The sequence below is a fragment of the Thunnus thynnus genome, chromosome 10 (assembly GCF_963924715.1).
Source record: "Thunnus thynnus chromosome 10, fThuThy2.1, whole genome shotgun sequence".
NCBI classification, from domain to species: Eukaryota; Metazoa; Chordata; class Actinopteri; order Scombriformes; family Scombridae; genus Thunnus; species Thunnus thynnus.
The window spans coordinates 31,231,710-31,249,242 of record NC_089526.1 but is presented as its reverse complement, the minus strand read 5'-3'; the positions used below and the strand labels follow the sequence as shown (position 1 = coordinate 31,249,242).

At 37.8% G+C, this 17,533-nt stretch overlaps 1 protein-coding gene across 1 annotated transcript in view; it reads left to right on the top strand.

The window, feature by feature from the left end:
• The window catches only part of tsnare1 (T-SNARE Domain Containing 1), a 217,744-nt gene extending 204,103 nt beyond the window's left edge, over positions 1–13,641 (top strand). The window contains exon 13 of the mRNA XM_067602493.1: positions 13,620–13,641. The gene's annotated coding sequence lies outside the window, so the exon portion shown is untranslated. The remainder of the gene's footprint in view (positions 1–13,619) is intronic.
• Positions 13,642–17,533: the final 3,892 nt, after the last annotated feature.

The window sequence follows — 17,533 nt, the reverse complement described above, 5'->3', positions numbered from 1 at the left end:
CTCCTTCTTATATCCTCAACAGAAGCTGGAGCTCTGTTGTCAAAACATCACAGTGATGCTTCACTGAGCCACAAAGACAAATATAAAGTTACCAACATCTGCAAAACAGAGATGCAGTGGAGACTAAACCCATATGTTGTACACTGGTGTTTGTTTTGTGTGTTCTTATGTTGTCAAAACCAAAAAAAAGAATTCTAAACTTTTCTTCTAAAATTTTCTGTAGTGATAAATGATAAATTGCCTACATTGATGTTCTCCAGAGGGCATGATGATTTGGTGGTGACTGACAATGTCCGTACTGTAAGTTGATTGGTTCAACATCACTGTGGCTGAGCTTTTTTTTTTTTTTTAATAGTTTGTCCCAGGCAGTTTTGAGCACACTATTGTATAGGTTTGAAAAATCTGAGGGCTGGACATTGTTTCTTTAACAACAGGACCATCAGTTTCTTTGAGTTTTGACAATCTGGTCATTTGCCATCATCACAATAAACAGACAGCTAATGCTAGCTAAACAATTCCCTGTGTGTACTGTGAGACTAACACAATGAGTGTGTGGGAGCCTTCTAATGTAGTCAGCCAGTGTTGAAATAAATGCATGAATAGTAGTGCCTGTAGTGAGAATTAGTGCTATGGTTAGCAAGTTAGGCTGACTAGATTCCACTTTCTGAGTGGAATACAAACCTAAATATTTATCTGTTTAATTTGCTAAAGGTAAATAGCTAAGGCTTTGTGGATTTGGGGGGTAAAAAGTGCATATAGTACTGGTAAGTAGTGCAACATGGGAGATGACAACAACTGTCATAGCAACACTAAAATTGTTTTTATTCTCTTTAGAAAGATTTGCACAATCACTGTTGTATCATTATAGATTATATCTCCTTACACAACAAGCACAAAGAATTTCATTTTCAGTTTGACAATATTGATGGTTGTTTATCGCTAGTCATAGTGTACACACTTCTGTTTCTTTTCATCACCACAGTATCATTAGCTACAAATAGCCAGAATTCCAAGGAAATCAATTAAATGTTAAATAAAACAGAGAATAGATCCACAGAGCATAGCTGATCATTTTGTGTTTGTGTATGTGCATGTACACCCATGTTCTCACATGTCTACATACAAGAAGTGTACATATTATAAATGATTTTGTAATTATATTTATATTATATTGAAATAACTATATTAAACATATAACAGGTCCATTTTTTAACAGTTTCAGAGTCAGTATTATCACTGTGTCTTCTTTAATGTTGGCAGTCAATGCCTTCAGTTTAATTTAGTTGACTATAATCTTTAAGGTTATTCACAAAAAACATTTTGGATTAATAATTCATTTAATTTAACCATCTATTTGATCTCTGACGGTGACTAATATAAGACAATAGTTATTCCAACCTGTAGCCATTTCTATTTTCCACCTGGAACTGGTTTGCAACAATATGTTTCCTCCAACAGTGCAAAGTATTTAGCAACCTATGCTTGTGCCTGTTTGAAGGTGTGTCAGGGAGGAGACCCCATAGAGAAGAGATGTATTGTATATGAACCCTTCAGTGTTCCAAACAGCCATCATTGCCCCACGGAGCAATGTTTCCATCACTAACACAAAACAGTTTTTTCTGAGAATTACTGGAGGATAACAAACAGAACTGCATTCAACATTTTACAAAAATTGGCTACAATTTGGCAGCACAGAAAACACACTCTTTCTAAGGAAACAGTACTCTGGTGCAAAGAAAATGATCCATTACATCCATTCTGTGGAAAAAACGTAACATGAAAAGTAAAGGAAGTAAATTATACAGCACCAGCAGAGACAACCATGGCGCCACCTTAAGAAGCTCAAACTTTATCGACACACAATCGCAGCATTACAGAAACCAGTTATGAGGGCAAAATAAAACTGAAGCAAAACAGGAGCACAGGAATTACAACTGTATGACCTGTCTACATGTACAAACATATGATGGATTGCCACTTAATTCAGCCATGTCATTGCACATCGATCTGCTTTACAAATCAGAGTGATATCTTTCCACAGAAACTGCTAGCAAGACAAAGCTGTGCAGATAGTTGGCGACAGCACATTAAAGGTCTCTGTGGTTCAGCGGTCAGCATTAATGGGCTGTCCAGGTCTTTTCTTCCATCAGGTTCCTCCACACAAGGCTACATCATTACAACAGAGCTCCCAGCTACCGAGCACCAGGGTCAGACTTTTAAAAGGAAATGGAATTGGTTCCAAACAAAGATATTACTGTTACTCACAACATCAAAGACGGACCGCTCCAGTTTCATGTCATACTTACAGGGCTCTGCTTTCTCTAAGAGGGAAAATTGTTCCTTCATTTGAAATTCTTTTCATCTGCTTGGTTCCACTGGATTTCTATCAGTGATCCTATGTATTACTCTAACTAACATGGTGCTCAGCAACTGCCACGCCTTGTAGTGTGTGTGTGTCTATATGTTTATGTTCATGCAGAGTTTGGGTATTTAGCTCCTAAACTAAATACCCAAACTCCTAATGTCTAACTGGGTTAAATTTATGATTTGCACTCATGGGTGCAAACACAGGGGCAAAGAGCCTCCACTGAGATGGGTGGAGTGGTGCAGGTGACATCTAATGTATACAAATCAGATGGATGTAATTTAGGTGCTTGTTTTGGCATGAAATTTTCACCCGTCTCTTTTTTTTCATTAAAGTCTCACACCTGTGTGATTAATTTGTTTAGTTGTGTGTGTGTATGTGTGTGTGTGTGTGTGTGTGTGTAGCCTTTTCACTTACAAGAAGCCGTCGCATTTTGAATGTGAAGTGAAAGAAATCATACCATGCCATCGTGCAAACATAATTGCAAGTCAAGATCTAATTCCAGATTCCAGTGCGTAACCAGAACATAATATTTTAGGTTCTTGATATTCAAGTCATACAACAACTTCAAGCAGCCAGATCAGCCTGTGACCACAGTGGCCTTGCAACCATCTTGGTGGTTTCCAAAACAAATAGGCTGCTGTTCAAGACAGATTAGTTTACTACTCAGTCCAGCACACACAGAGGGTCCTCTGACATGTCTGACATGTCCACTGACACGGCTCCTTTTTTCCCTCACTCATGTATCTTCTTCACCTCTTAGCTCCTACCAGCGAGGATGCGAGATAGAGAGATGTGTCAAAGAGACATGAGGACAGAGGAATTTAACAGGACAGCAATTACTCATGACACACAGCATCTCAGCTGTCAAACTTGTAGAAATAATTAAGTAACAGTTTAAGAAGTGATAACCGCTGCTAATAATGGTGACTCTGCATTTGATGCATTTAGAACTGAAAACAAGAAAAAAAGAAAAGCCTTTTTTGCTGATGACAAAAAAAAGTGTTTTCACACGTGATATTTCTATTTCATGAGTAAATATGAATAACCCTTTAGCCATGGTTGGTATTATCATTCCTGTTTTCAGTTTGACTAATCTACAGTATTTAGATCAATATTGTTAATATACAGCAAAGCTGTTTCCACAATAGTCTTACTGTTCCTTTTACTGTCCCATCAATCAGCTGACCAATCAATAAACACATTCTGGTCAAAGGGGTGTTGCCGTCCGCTAAAAAACTTCCACATGGACCCGGCGTTCTTTGCACTAAGCTCCTCTAAAGCCTCCTCTCTCCTCGCTCCTCGTCTCCTCCGAGACACATTTAACAGATTGGAACATCCTCGATGATGGCAGCCCTCAATCGATTTCCAGGTCACGGGCCAGAGGACGGAGGAGTGAGGACGGAGGAGTGAGGACATGAGGAAGCAAAATTAGCAAATTGGAAAACACCCAGAGACTTCAGCATACAGCAGAGGACAATTGCTGTTTTTTAATTTATTATGTGGTGAGCAGGCTGGACACAAAAAGTCCTCATGCAAGTTGTCAGTCCCCTCACACACCCAGTGGAACCACAGAGGACATGTTGTGCATTACCCAGTCACAAGTGGCCGAGTGATCTTTCCCCCATAGTTGTCTATTAAACGATATCTAATTTACAGTGAGTTACACAGATGTTTAGGTGAAGTTGATACACTGAAGTACAGCCTAGTGTCAATTTAGGGCCAGTCAAATCGTGAAAGGGCCCAGCGTGCCACTTTCCATCCTAATTCACTGTTGTTCAAGGGTTTTTCATCTTGTGATTTTTGTATGTGCTGTTTTGCATAGGTCTCTTTCACAGCATTGCTGTAAGACATGAGTAAGTTCCATCAACGCAGCTAAAAAAAGCTACGCTTACTTGAAAAAGTCTGGCTAGAATTAACGTCAACTTTCACTTGAGGCTTAAGCCGTTCCACTAACGCAGCTTAGCCGCGTCTAGTCAATGCTAAGTCTAGCCAGACTGGAATAAGCTTGAAGTGCGCACGTGCACAGAGTACATAAGCAGCCCAGAACAGTCGATTATAGAAAAGACGATACTATGTCGCAAAAAGAAGAGAAAACTAGAGCGGGGGTTCTTCTCCACAGCAGAACAAACCTGCTAATGAAACTATATGAAGAATATTTTTCACCAAAAAGGCCAAAACTGCTACAATTAACAAGGTGAAGGAGATGGCTTGGCACAAAATTGATGTAAGATTAAATGCATACCTATAGGCAGGTAGTGATGACCTAAAGGTTAGAGGAGTGAACTTATCACCAGAAGGTTGATGGTTCAATCCCCACATCCGGTTTGATGAGTCTGGGTGGAGAAAGTGAAGAGCAGCGCTTGCTCATGGTATTATCTCTATTTGTTAATAAATGAGCATTCAATAGTATTGCCCTTCAGATCGGTGTGGTTATATTATCACTGGATGGATAATATCAGATCTATAATTAAAATTACAGTGTCGGCAACTTAAGAGAACCAACTTACCAACATTATCATCCACTCTTTGACACATTTTCTCTTTTACATAGTGTCCATTAACAAGTGTCAATGAAAGTTAAAAATTAAGTTGCAGTTGGAGATAAAGAAACTGGAGAAGGATATAAATACAGTGGAAACTGCTTAGTGATCATGTCTGCGATGCAAATGTGAAAAGACACTTGATGGAACCGTCTTTTGAGAGTCTGTTTCCGTCTGTCGGACATTCTTTGACATGCAGCTGAGTTAAGCTTGACCATTAGCCTGCCACAGAGCAGGTTAGTTCTGCTGACTAAGTTACCATGGTTACTGAGCAGGGACTCATATAAGCCGCAGTGATGGAACGGAACTCTCACTTAAATTAGTGAGGCTTATCGAAATAAGCCAGGCTATCCCGTTAGCCAGCTCAATGGAACACCCCCCAGGACACAGAATGCAGCCATCTTTAATTTTATTATTTACACCTGTGCTTTTCCTACTGTCACATCAAGCCACACTTGTTCCTAGTCAGTCCAACCCTGTATATGTACCTGCCCACAAACACTTTGTGGGAGTTCTGTGCAGTGTTGTCAATGTTCTTGAAGTTACTGTTGTGGTCTAGTTGTTCTGTCTGCCTGTTATCTGTTTAGACCTTCTGCCAGTTTGTAGCAGTCACCCATTTGTGGGACTTGCTATCATTTCTCTATCTCCCCGTTCCGAATTCGGACAGTTGCATGTCTGGGTTGATTGGAAGGTTATGCAGATCACCTGTGTGCAGAGTGTGGGGACTGGCTCCCAGGTGGTGATTGAGAGCAGCTGGGTGCATTTCCCTCTCGCCCAATAGGGGTGTGACGACGCCCTTTTTCTGTGGTTTAAGAGAGGAGAGAAACTGCACACCGTGGTCACTGTGTTTTTTCCTCCACTAGTTGCAGATCTCATTTGAAAAGCTTGTCAGACAGAAACTCTGGCCTGTTTAGGCCCTTTTGTGTCTTCTTTCTGGTCTTTTTCTTTCTGATGTGAGGGTACCTTTTGAGGGAATACCATAACATAAACCAAGTGTCCTGCATTGGTTTCTTAATGCCCATCGTGCAAGAACTTGTGCTTGCCCCATGATAGCCTAAACACCTGCAGGCTTTATTTTTTATACACATTAAAGAGGCATTTGTTTATCCTTATCAAAGAGGCATTTTTTCGTTAGTATTATTGCAGAGGCGTTATTTCATTAAGGGGACGTTTCCTATTGTGCAACACCTTGTGAGGTTCTCAAAGTGAATATTATTTGTTTCGTTTTTTTAAAATTTCTTTGTGGCTGGGAGCTGGTTTTCCGACTTCTTACAGAACATCTGTGTTCAAGGGGAATCAGTGCCACCACAAGTTTATCACCTGCCTTCCTGCTTTATCACACTGGACTTTTTTGCTTGATCATTTGAGTAAATGTCCATCTAAGTAAACACTTCATTAAATGAAACTCTTCTTTGAATGATATACCTTGGTGGAACATTACTTTTATTAACATAACACTTCATCTGGGCACCACCTCCTTAATCTTTAATGACCGGAGGAACATTAAGTCCTGAATTCAATTCTTAATTCAGTTAAATCAGTTAATCAGTCTCATAACATAGTCTTCAAGCAGTGACCTGTTTACTGTGCTCTAAGAAGACAACAACAGCTTCTTAGGATAAACGAAGACATTTATTAATAGCTAAACGTCTTGAGGAAACATGATAAAATATAAGATGATAAAGACAAAGAATAAGGCATTTAAAAGATAGAAATATATTTATTACTTTATTTCTATAAATAAAGTAGTCTAAAGTCTGAGCTGAGGATTCAGGCATCGGCTGGCTTCTTGTAATCTTAGTTGAATGCCAAATAAAGTTTAATCTGACTACACTCAAATCTTTAGTGGCGTAAACTTCAAAAATACTGTACGTGGAAACACGAGAATTTAATGTTACAAATAAAATAAACAAACTTGTTTCAATAAAATCTTAATAAGAAGTGTGTCTTGGCTCACAAGTTTCTGGAGACCAGCTCAAGCTTTCTATTTCTAATTTTGGTCAAAACAGGCAGAGTTTTGGTTGTATTTTAAACAATTTTGCGCCAAATTACTGATGAATATTCAATTTCTTTATTCCCGGGGAACTCTTAAGGTGTGGTTGACTTTGACTTGAGATGGCAAATAACTTACACAGGAGAATTAAGTCCAAAGTTTTAAATGCAAAGTTCACACTTCCAAATCACTATATACTTCATATCACCTTGTACCATATATTGTAAAACCATTCAGAAAACACCCTGGCATTATACATTCAGTTCATAATAAGACAATCTTTCTATCAACATATCAAAATTATCCTTCATATTAACCTTCATTGATTCAACTTTCTCAAACCCTCTACACTGAAATAAAAGTTTTTTGTTTTTTTGTTTTTTTTTTTTAATCTATGGTGAATAAAATAGTTTAACAACACTTATGTGATTACATTAAACTTTCAGAAACAATTTCACATAAATTCAACATAACTCTTACTTCGAATATTAAAAAAACATTTAACAAGATTATTTCCTAATAAAAGAAAATGCTCAACCTAAAATTCTTCACACATTATATTTTTATATTCTTTTTACTCCCGAAACTTCAATACAAGTATTTATCTAATTTAACCATTAAATAAGTACAGATTAACTATTTAATAGATCAAAAGTTAAACACTTAGGTGATTTTAAAAATATCATTGTATAGTTATCATAAATATTTTTTTAACTCTCAAGGAGAAAGCTCAATCTTATCACTAGAGGGCAGTATTGTCATATGTAGTAAAAATGTAATAAAATCAATATCTGATCAATAGATTACCGCACAAACTACCAAAGTTATACCATTCTTTGTGTGCTTACATGACAAATAACATATGATTTACATAATGATTACATATTTATTTCACATGAATTCAGATTTGCTGGGAGGCTCCATGAATATCCTCCAGGAATGTCAGTTAGAGTTTATGACTCTTGTTCTGTTTTGATAAGAAAAGGAGGTTTTCTGTCCATGTGTTATCGTTCCTTTCTCCATGACCCCAAAGGTCATTAATGCATTTAGTGCAGACCATAATTTGGTTATTGGTCAAAAATTGTTTCTCAGGAGATCTGTTCAATCTCCATTTTTGTCACAGTGTTTAACTTTTTGGTCAGTATCATGTTAACAGACAGCCTCTTGGCAAAGAAGTCAGTTCAGGGTCCAGGGGTGAGGCATTAAATCATGTTGTGGTATTCACTCACCCCATCAATCTTTTTGTATTTATTAAGGCTAGATAATAGTTATAGTAAAAGATAATATTGGAAATACAGTAGACTGTTACTAGAATCACATTTTATAGTGCTACAAATTACAGTAGGTGTAGCCCAACTTCAAAGGTCACTGTCTTCTAAAGCAACTTTGACTAAATGGGAAAATCATGGTATCAGGGCTTTGTCCCCTGAAACTTTACTAATAGAAGACATCATGTCCTTGGAAGTATATTTGGAGTGCTGTATAATCAGATTTTGGGTACTGTGTATATAGTCACGTCCTGGCCTTTCAACAGCATTGCTTCCACTGCGTGTTTAATCTTTGTGCTGTATTCCTACATCCCTTCAGGACACAGTTGAGCAGGGGTTTATACAAGACACCTGAAAAGGCCTTTGGGCTGTCTCCTTGCTCTTTGTGTCCTCACTTGACACTCAACATATTGAGAACAGCGACGGGAGACAAAATGTGGTGTGTCTTCAGATGCTAGCGAACAAAGCCATGAAGCCAGCCAAGCTAAAGCAACATCTGATTACAAAGTACCCAGAATATGGGGGTGAAACAAAATAAATTTTCCATCGAAAGAGCGAGGAATACAACCACCAAAACACAGATGGTGAACCTGGCCACAACTTCAGAGAAAGCACAGAAGGCTTCTTATTTGGTGACTCAACAGATTGTTAAAAGTAAGAAGCCACTCACAATTGCACAAGAACTCATACTTCCAGCAGCATTTGAAATGTGTTAAGTTATGTTTGGGACAGAGGCAGCTAATAAACGGAAAGCTGTACCTCTCGAATGACACCATGAGGAGGAGAACTGAAGAACTCTCGGATGACATTCAGTCACAGCTACAGGATAGATTGTGTTCCTGTGAGCAATTTTCTATTCAGTTGGACGAATCAACAGACATTGCCAGTGTGGCTCAGTTTATTGTTTTGGTTCGTTATCCATGGGAAGGGAATATTTTGGAGGACTTTCTGTTCTGCAAAGAGGTGCCTGGAGGACAACAGGTGAGTATAAATACTGTCAAGTTGAATCTAAATGCAATTTTAATCTCTGTTCAAAAGTACATATACATAAATAAATGGCACTAGCATGATTCAAATTGAAATGTGTACAAATAGTAGTAAGCATATGCTTAATTGGTTTTACGATTGTGAGGGGGTCCTTGGAAAAATGAGACCCCCTGCTTTATGCAGCCCCTCAGTTCAGCCTCTGTCTGAAACAGGCTGTTTTAGCCTGAGTCTCTTTAAGGCCCCCCTGCTGCTGAGTCCACTCTGTTCTGATTGGCCAGTTTCAGGAAGCTGCATCTTATCTGAAATATGCAAGTGGACAACACAAGCAGCAAGAAGGAGAGTAGAGGCAACTTCCTAACATCAGAACAGTATAAAAATAACAGAAAATCACAAAGTAAGGTGATCTCCCGGCTCACATTTACCTCACATGCATTTCATTCAATGAGTACATTAACATGCAAACTAGTATCCCAGTTTTAATTCTTAGCCTGCTTTTCATCTTGTTTGGAATATGATGTTTTACATGCAGTATGAGAAACCTGGTTAATTACATTGTAAGTGCATTCACATGTCACAAGTGTCCCAGTTATGAACAGGTTCGAGAAACCCAGATATGCTAGCTAGAGCTCTCCATAGACACCACTATACTGTGGCATGAAAACACTTCTTTTTAATCCAATTCTGATTATTTTGTTGGTACATAAACTAGTAGTTGAGATGTGGAGAAATCATGATGCATGGAACTGGGGTTATTCAGGTTTCTTAGGATATGCACATGTAAACACACTGGCTAGGCTTGATGTGGGGGGTTGGTTTTTTTGTGTGGCTGTGAGCATGAAGAGAACTGGGACCACCTATGGATTAGGGGAATGAGGGTAAAAATGGCTTGAGTGACATAAGAGACTGAGTTTTGGTCTCATGCTTGAATCATTAATATTTCATTGCTTTGTTTGGATTTTACCAGTGGTGACCTGGTGAGACCACATCCCCACCCCTCCATCTAATCCAGCCAAATACAGCCACAACCACTATCTTTTAGGTCAACAGAGGCTTGTCCTCTAACCTACAATTTTTAGCAGTCAGTTAGACAAAACAGGAAAGGAGGAGGAATTGCAGCCAATTTCTTTACACAGTTTGTGTGCAATGACATTGACTTGGTTGAATTCACATCATTTGAATGTCTCGCTCTTGAGCTCAAAGCAGAATTATCACTACTCATCATTACATTATATCAGTCACCAAGATATTCATCACTATTTCTACGGGAATTCTCAAAGCTGACCCCACTTGGTATCACTAGATATGAGGTTAATCCTGACTGGTTACCTGAATATTCATATTAATAAAAAGAATGACTCCAAAGCTATGGAGCTTGTGAATTTACTGGACAGCTTTGAGCCCATCCAACATGTAAATGAAGCCACTCATCAGCATGGTAATACTCTAGACATGGTAATAACAACAGGGTTAAACATTGATAATGTTTCAGTATTCAAATTACCTATTTCTGATCATCACTGTGTGTTTTTTTTTTTTTTTTTTTTTTTTATGCAAACCTAATCTTAAAAAAAAAGAGATTGCTAGATGGTGAGGCTGAAGCAAAGTTCTTTAATATTATGAGATTATTTGAGTCATACAGTTATGACTGCTATTTAAATTACATGGTTGAAAATTTCAATACCGTGTCATCTGCTTTAAATACTGCTGCTCCGCTAAAGGTTAAAAAGAGGTCGACTTACAGAATCTCCCCTTGGTTAAACAATAACAGTGTTAATGAGATCAAGAGAATCTGTCAGGCAGCTGAGGAAACTAGACTCACAGTTCACTGTAATATATATACAAAGAAGCCATGACTGCCTATAACAAAGCAATACATCTGGCAGGAAAGGATTACTTTTCCAAGATTATCACAGAGAATGCTGGGAACTCTAGAATATTATCCCTGCCACCTCCCTGCAGTTCTTCCTTTCCATCAAAATGTGAAGAACTCACATTGTTCTTCAATAACAAAATGACATCAATTATAGTCAGTACTGCTGCTGATGTAAACACAGATGATCTCAGCAAATCCTGTAAAAATTATGTAACCATGGGAGCTTTGCAACTGAGCTTTGCAAGATGGTCACTGAATGTAACTCCTCCACCTCATGTATTAATCCTGTACCTACAACATTGTTAAGCGGGTGTTCGACAAGTCATGTCCTGAAGATGATAAATACACCTCTGCAAACAGGCATCTTCCAAGATGCCTTCCAAACAGATGTTGTAAAAGCCTTACTAAAGAAACCCAACCTAGATGGTAATGCACTGATATACAATAATATAGGGCACTTATAGGCTGATATCTATTATAGGCTGACACCGCTCTTACTAAAATAATCAGTGACCTCAGAGAAAACTCTGATGAAAATAAAGTCTCAATTCTCATCCTCTTAGACCTAAACACAATTTTTGATACGATTGACCATGGTATCCTAATCAATCATCTGGAAAAGTGGGTTGGTCTTTCTGACTGTGTTAAACTGGTTTTACATCAGTCTTGGAGATCATGTGTCTGAGGAACATGACAACTACTTTGGGATTCCACAAGGAAGCTGCCTTGGTCCATTATTATTCTCACTATACATGCTGCCACTTGGTGACATCATCAGAGAGCACAGTGTTTCTATAGTTTATGCTGATGACACACAACTGTACATCTCCACTGAACCAAATGATGCTGCAGCTATAAACTCCATTACTACCTGTCTTCTGGCAATAAATACATGGATGAGCAATAATTTCTTTAAACAAGAACAAAACTGAAATTCTACTAGTCAGCCCCAAAACAAAAAGAGAAATGCTGTATAATAATCTGGGGAAATTAACTCCCTGAATTGAATCTGAGGTTACAAGTCTTGGTGTTATCTTAGATTCAGATCTAAGCTTCAGGTCCCACATTAACAAGGTGATGAAAACATCATTTTTCAACCTTAGAAACATAGCTAAAGTATGACCATTTACAAATCAAAGATGCTGAAAAACTGATTCATGCCTTCATTTCAAGCCAACTTGATTACTGTAGTGTGCTTTTTACTGGCCTCCCAAAAAAAACCAGACAGACCTCAGCTCATTCAAAACTCTGTAGGTTGGCTAGAACCAAGAGGAGAGAGCACATTAGCCCAGTTTTAGCTGCTCTGCACTGGCTTCCTGTAACGTTTAGAATTGATTTTAAGGTCCTCCTCCTTACATACAAAGCCCTTAATGGGCTAGGACCAAGCTACACTGCTAACTCCCTTGTATACTATTTGCCTTCAAGGACACTGCGATCATCTGCTGCTGGTTTATTGGAGGCCAAAAGAAAATCAGGGATGCAGCCTATGTCAGTTATGCCCCAAAACTATGGAACACACCACCTATAGATATCAGGAAAGCCAGCTCACTATATCTTTTTATTTTTTGGATTAGTAAAGGTATCACTTTTTAGAATATCTACAGATCAAATCCTCTATTCAAACCAAAATCAACATTAAATCAGGATATATTCTATGTATTCTATTTTTTTAAAACTTTATTATTATTATTATTATTATTATTATTATTATTATTATTATTATTATTATTATTATTATTATTATTATTATTATTATTCAGTAAGTTATATCTTCCATCTTATATTATGCATTCTATGTATTCTGTTTTCACTTTTATTTTTATCTTATTTTTACATTGATGTTTTTAACATGTTTTTTGTTCATTTTAAGTCTTTTTTCATGTGAAGCACTTGGTGCATGTAATTTGAGAGTTACAAATGTAACTTATTTCCATAGTAGTACTAGCCTGCCCAAAATAATGATACCAGTAACTGTTGTGCCTATGATTCATTACAGAATCAGACGTTATATTGTTGAGATTTCAGTCATGTCCATGAGGCAACATCTGTGTTACTGATGGGAACAGCAAGAGCGTTTTTTTTAATAAAGTTCCCCAGAGTTCTGGGTGTGCAGAGTGTAGACCGAATACACAATATCCAATCTACACTGGTAGTAACTTAACACAGCCCTGAAGCGACTTTAGGAGAGCTGTCAGTAAACAGGGAGGCTTCTGTGTAGCTGAGTCAATATTTTGTTCATGTTGTTTTTATTTTGGTGAACATTCTCAAAACCTATGTGTAATATTCTCTGCCATAAAGTTCAAATTTCTGTGTATCGCCAACCTTATATTGAATGAATGAATGTATCCTCATAGTTCCGGTTGGACAGCTTTTGTGCTGGTAAGATGTGTGGTGATGCTCTCTTTCCCTTGGTTAAGCTAGCACACTTAAAAGTCATTTATTCAGACTTAAACTGTATGGAAATGTAACAATGGATCATTGCCAACGTGTTTGAGTTTTTCCATTGGTTTTGGTTGGCAAAAACAGCTGCTACTTCTGTTAAATCTGTCTGAGATTCTCCCTTATTTGCATATTTTCTGATTCGCTGCAGGGGACTGAGAGAGAGCCTTCCAATGTGTGTCTGTGTCCCATGCTACTTTTATAGGTATGTTATGTTAAATTGTTATTTGTAATATTCTTGTGTACTTTTATGGAAAGACTGCATTGAATGAGTAGCCTAACTACAAATGAATGAATCAATGAAAATAAGCTCTTTATTTAATATGTATTTTTAGTTTTCTTCTGAAGAGATGCTATATTTACATGTAAACTAGAGGGTGATATGTGTAGTGGAAACTTTAAATTTTGTTTCAGTGGATATTAATTTTACTCAATTATTACTTTTGTTTTTCCCTGCTGATTTCAAATACACACTGTAATTACTGTAACGGCATACTTTTTTTTTAATGTGCACATATTTTATTTATAGCCATTTTTGTTATGTTTATTTTAACACACACACACACACACACACACACACACACACACACACACACACACACACAAAAGTTGGACAGCTTTTGTGATGGGGACTGAGAGACCGTCTGCCACTGTCTGTGTACTGACTGTGCCCCATGCTAATCTTGTAGAGAATAAATGTGCAGATCCTGATTCCTGGTGTGACTGGTGTTGTTCACCCTGTGAGCAACCATCCTACAGCTGCTACATTTGTCAATGAGAAAAATCTATTCTGACTAACGTCAGAATATGGCAAGTAAATGTCTGTCTGTCTGTGTGCAGGTAATGTGAATCACACATGGGATGAAAACTACCAGTTAAAGCAGTAATAACTGAATGTGAAACGATCAAATGGATATTAGAGAAGAAATGGTCTGAAAATTTTAAAGGCCCTCTACACCTGCATTTCTGTAGCTTATTCTGTCTGATTAGAACTCTGCTTTGGTTGAAGTTGAACAGAGCTATGCTGGGAATAATGTGAGGTCAAATTACGTGTACCAATAAGAATGCTAAAGGTGTAATTTGTCTATGAGGTACAACAAAGCTAAAATGTCTGCAGTCTGTACACAACCATACAGTCCACAGAAGAAATCTACTGTGAAAGTATTCTCCCTTTTTAATGAAAATAGTGGCATGCAGAGTCACCATAGGTATTACACACAGTATTGCACATAGTGCATATACTGTTACTGAAATATTAAATGCATTTATTAATAATTTACTCCTGCCATTGTCTTTTATAAAAAGCCTTTTTGCACCTGCTTTTAAAAGGTCTAATGGCTTCAGATGTGATCTGGATCCAAATCTTGGCTGCAAAACAGAGATTTCAATCTACAAGAAGTACATCTATAAATTCTATGAATTTTCACTATGCTCAGTATTATATCAATACTAATCTCTAGTACGTCCCAACACATCATTTATAAATGTGTAAATTGTGTGGGGCTGTAATATTTGCATGCCCTGCTGCTGAATATTTGACCCCATTAACAATATTTAATGATCTGAAATGTCATATGCATGCTTGTGTATTAACACGTATGCCCTTCTGATAGAAGCCACCTGCATGGGGCCCAGTTCTGGCTGTCACATGGCAGGGATCATGTTGTAACAAAGCACAGCGCAGTCATCATTAACAGGAAGCCTTTGCTCTGGTGCTGCATCTGACACAGCTCAGCAGAGTAGCCTGGCTAATCAAACACCTGACACACCAAGTCTCATCTGAACAAGGAAGGGCCGCCTCTTATTGATGATCCCCTGAGCGCTGACGGCATTGATCGTCTGTGTGGAGTGTTTCCATACTGTTGACAGGAGTGTGTGCGTGTGTGTGTGAGTGTGAGAGAGAGAGTGAGTGAGCCGATGCAGGACGTCTGAGTTACACTGACAAGATGCCTCTTACCGTCGACATCTGGATAAATGCCTCCTCAGAGCTCCTCGACTCCTCTCAGGCTGCATTTCCCTGTTCCTCTCAGCTCACCCACCGCCTCCTAAAGAGCATCAAAATGTCATATATCCCAATACACAAACACTGATTTATGGGCTCTCCAACTGTAACTGACTAGAGGCTGTTAAGCCAAATGAACATGTCCAACTGGGAGCATCATGAGAGTGGGCTTGTGTCCTCTTAATGTAGCAAGGTCATACATATGTGCTTATATGTGGATGCTTATGGGCCAATATACTGTACATTCTGTACAGTATGTTGGCCTTTTTTATCATATCATTACAGGGCTGGGAAGTTTATGTTATATGCAGCATTCAGGGTATTCCATACCATAGCTGTAAGAACCCACAATACAGATTTTAAATGAAAAATGTACAATGGGTGATCAAAAATTGGACAAGAAAAGGGAAGAGAGATGAATATGATGTAGATGAAACACAAGTTTACAGCCATTCAGTTGTGTGAGGCCTTAAATATAAAGGCTAACTGCCCACAATTAATCAAAAAAATAAAAAATAAAAATAATAATAGCAAATTTTTAGTAGGTATCATGTTTACCATCTAAATTTAGCATGTTCAGCTACTGAAATCACCATTCCTAGAGCCCCCCAACTAGTTTAGACTATGAAAAGAAACAGTATAGGATGGTAGTAAAATTCAGAAATCGAGTTTCGAAGAGGGTTGTTTCCCATAAAGAAAACTTATTATTAAAACGCGAAAAACTTTTTTGTATTTGTTGTATTTTTTTTTTTTTTTTTACTGAGTGAGAGAGATTTGGCTGTTTTGAAAAAAGGTATAAATAATACCTGCTTGGTTTCTTCTATGTATTTGGTGTAAAACATGAATTAAATCAGTCACTATAATCAAGCATTTAACTTTGTTTTACAGACATGGTCAATGAAAGTTGCCTACAACTGATTTGTTTTTGCAGGCAACTTTCTACTCCATGCAACTCTCTATGTGAACATAGTCTCTCAATATTTTAATATTGTAGTCTGCTGTCAGACTACATGATTGAGGGTCTTAAAATGCAGCCCTGTCATTTTGCCTTAGTTGGTTAGGCCAAACAGTGGATTTCATGACCTCTTGGTGTTTAACAGCATTTGCAGAATCTACAAACCAAATTTTTACTGTACATACAGATGAATGGTAGATGTTTATATTATCCGTCAGTGTTGGTTGAGAAGTTTAGACTTCTGTAGTTGTTTTGACAATTATTCCTGTGACTGTTGGTTACCATTTGAATGTGCTGTTGTGAATCCAAGCTGACATCCATCTTAAACAAGCAAGCTATAAACTTTTAAAAGCCACCTTTCAAGGAGTGATTATTGGATATTCAAAAGTAAGATTTTGTTAAAGCATTAAAAGGCAGATGCAGTTACACAACACAATACATAAAACAAAAATAGATTTAGGGTATTTTCAAATCTGCATTTTTTATTCAGGTTGAATATAGATGAGCGCAATTTAACAATTGCTAGCAGCTAGAATGAGTCGAGGTCCAACCATGACTGCCAACAAAGTGCAGTGACTTCATGATATTTGGAAGGATACAGGGCCGCCTTCGGGTGTTTACATTCTTGATGCCTCCCCAGACACATCTGACCAATGAGTGAAGTGAATGCTCTCTCGTGGCTTTTTGTGATGCATTTTTGGTTTGCCTGAATTTTTACCAACTTATCCACTGATTCAGACCAGAGCAAATGAACTAGAGGTTTGAAATTGCCCACTGACACCACCTGATGTATTGTCAGCCACCCTGCTACAGCTCAAACCAAATCATTACAGATGCTGAACCCAAGCACAGTGCACTATAAATAGCTAGCTACTGTATGTATGGCGGATCAGAGCGAGATTATATAATGTAACATTCTGATTTACAGATAGTAGTATATGTCAGACACTACCTACCACTGAGTATGTGGGTCACCCTGCATCAAAGAACTCTTAACCAGAGTATGGAGATTTGTTAATCCCGTATGTAATACCCTGGTGTGTTTTCATTGTGTCTCTGTATGTTTTTTGCAGGGCTTTTTTGCTGAATTATGTACAGTACCGTACTA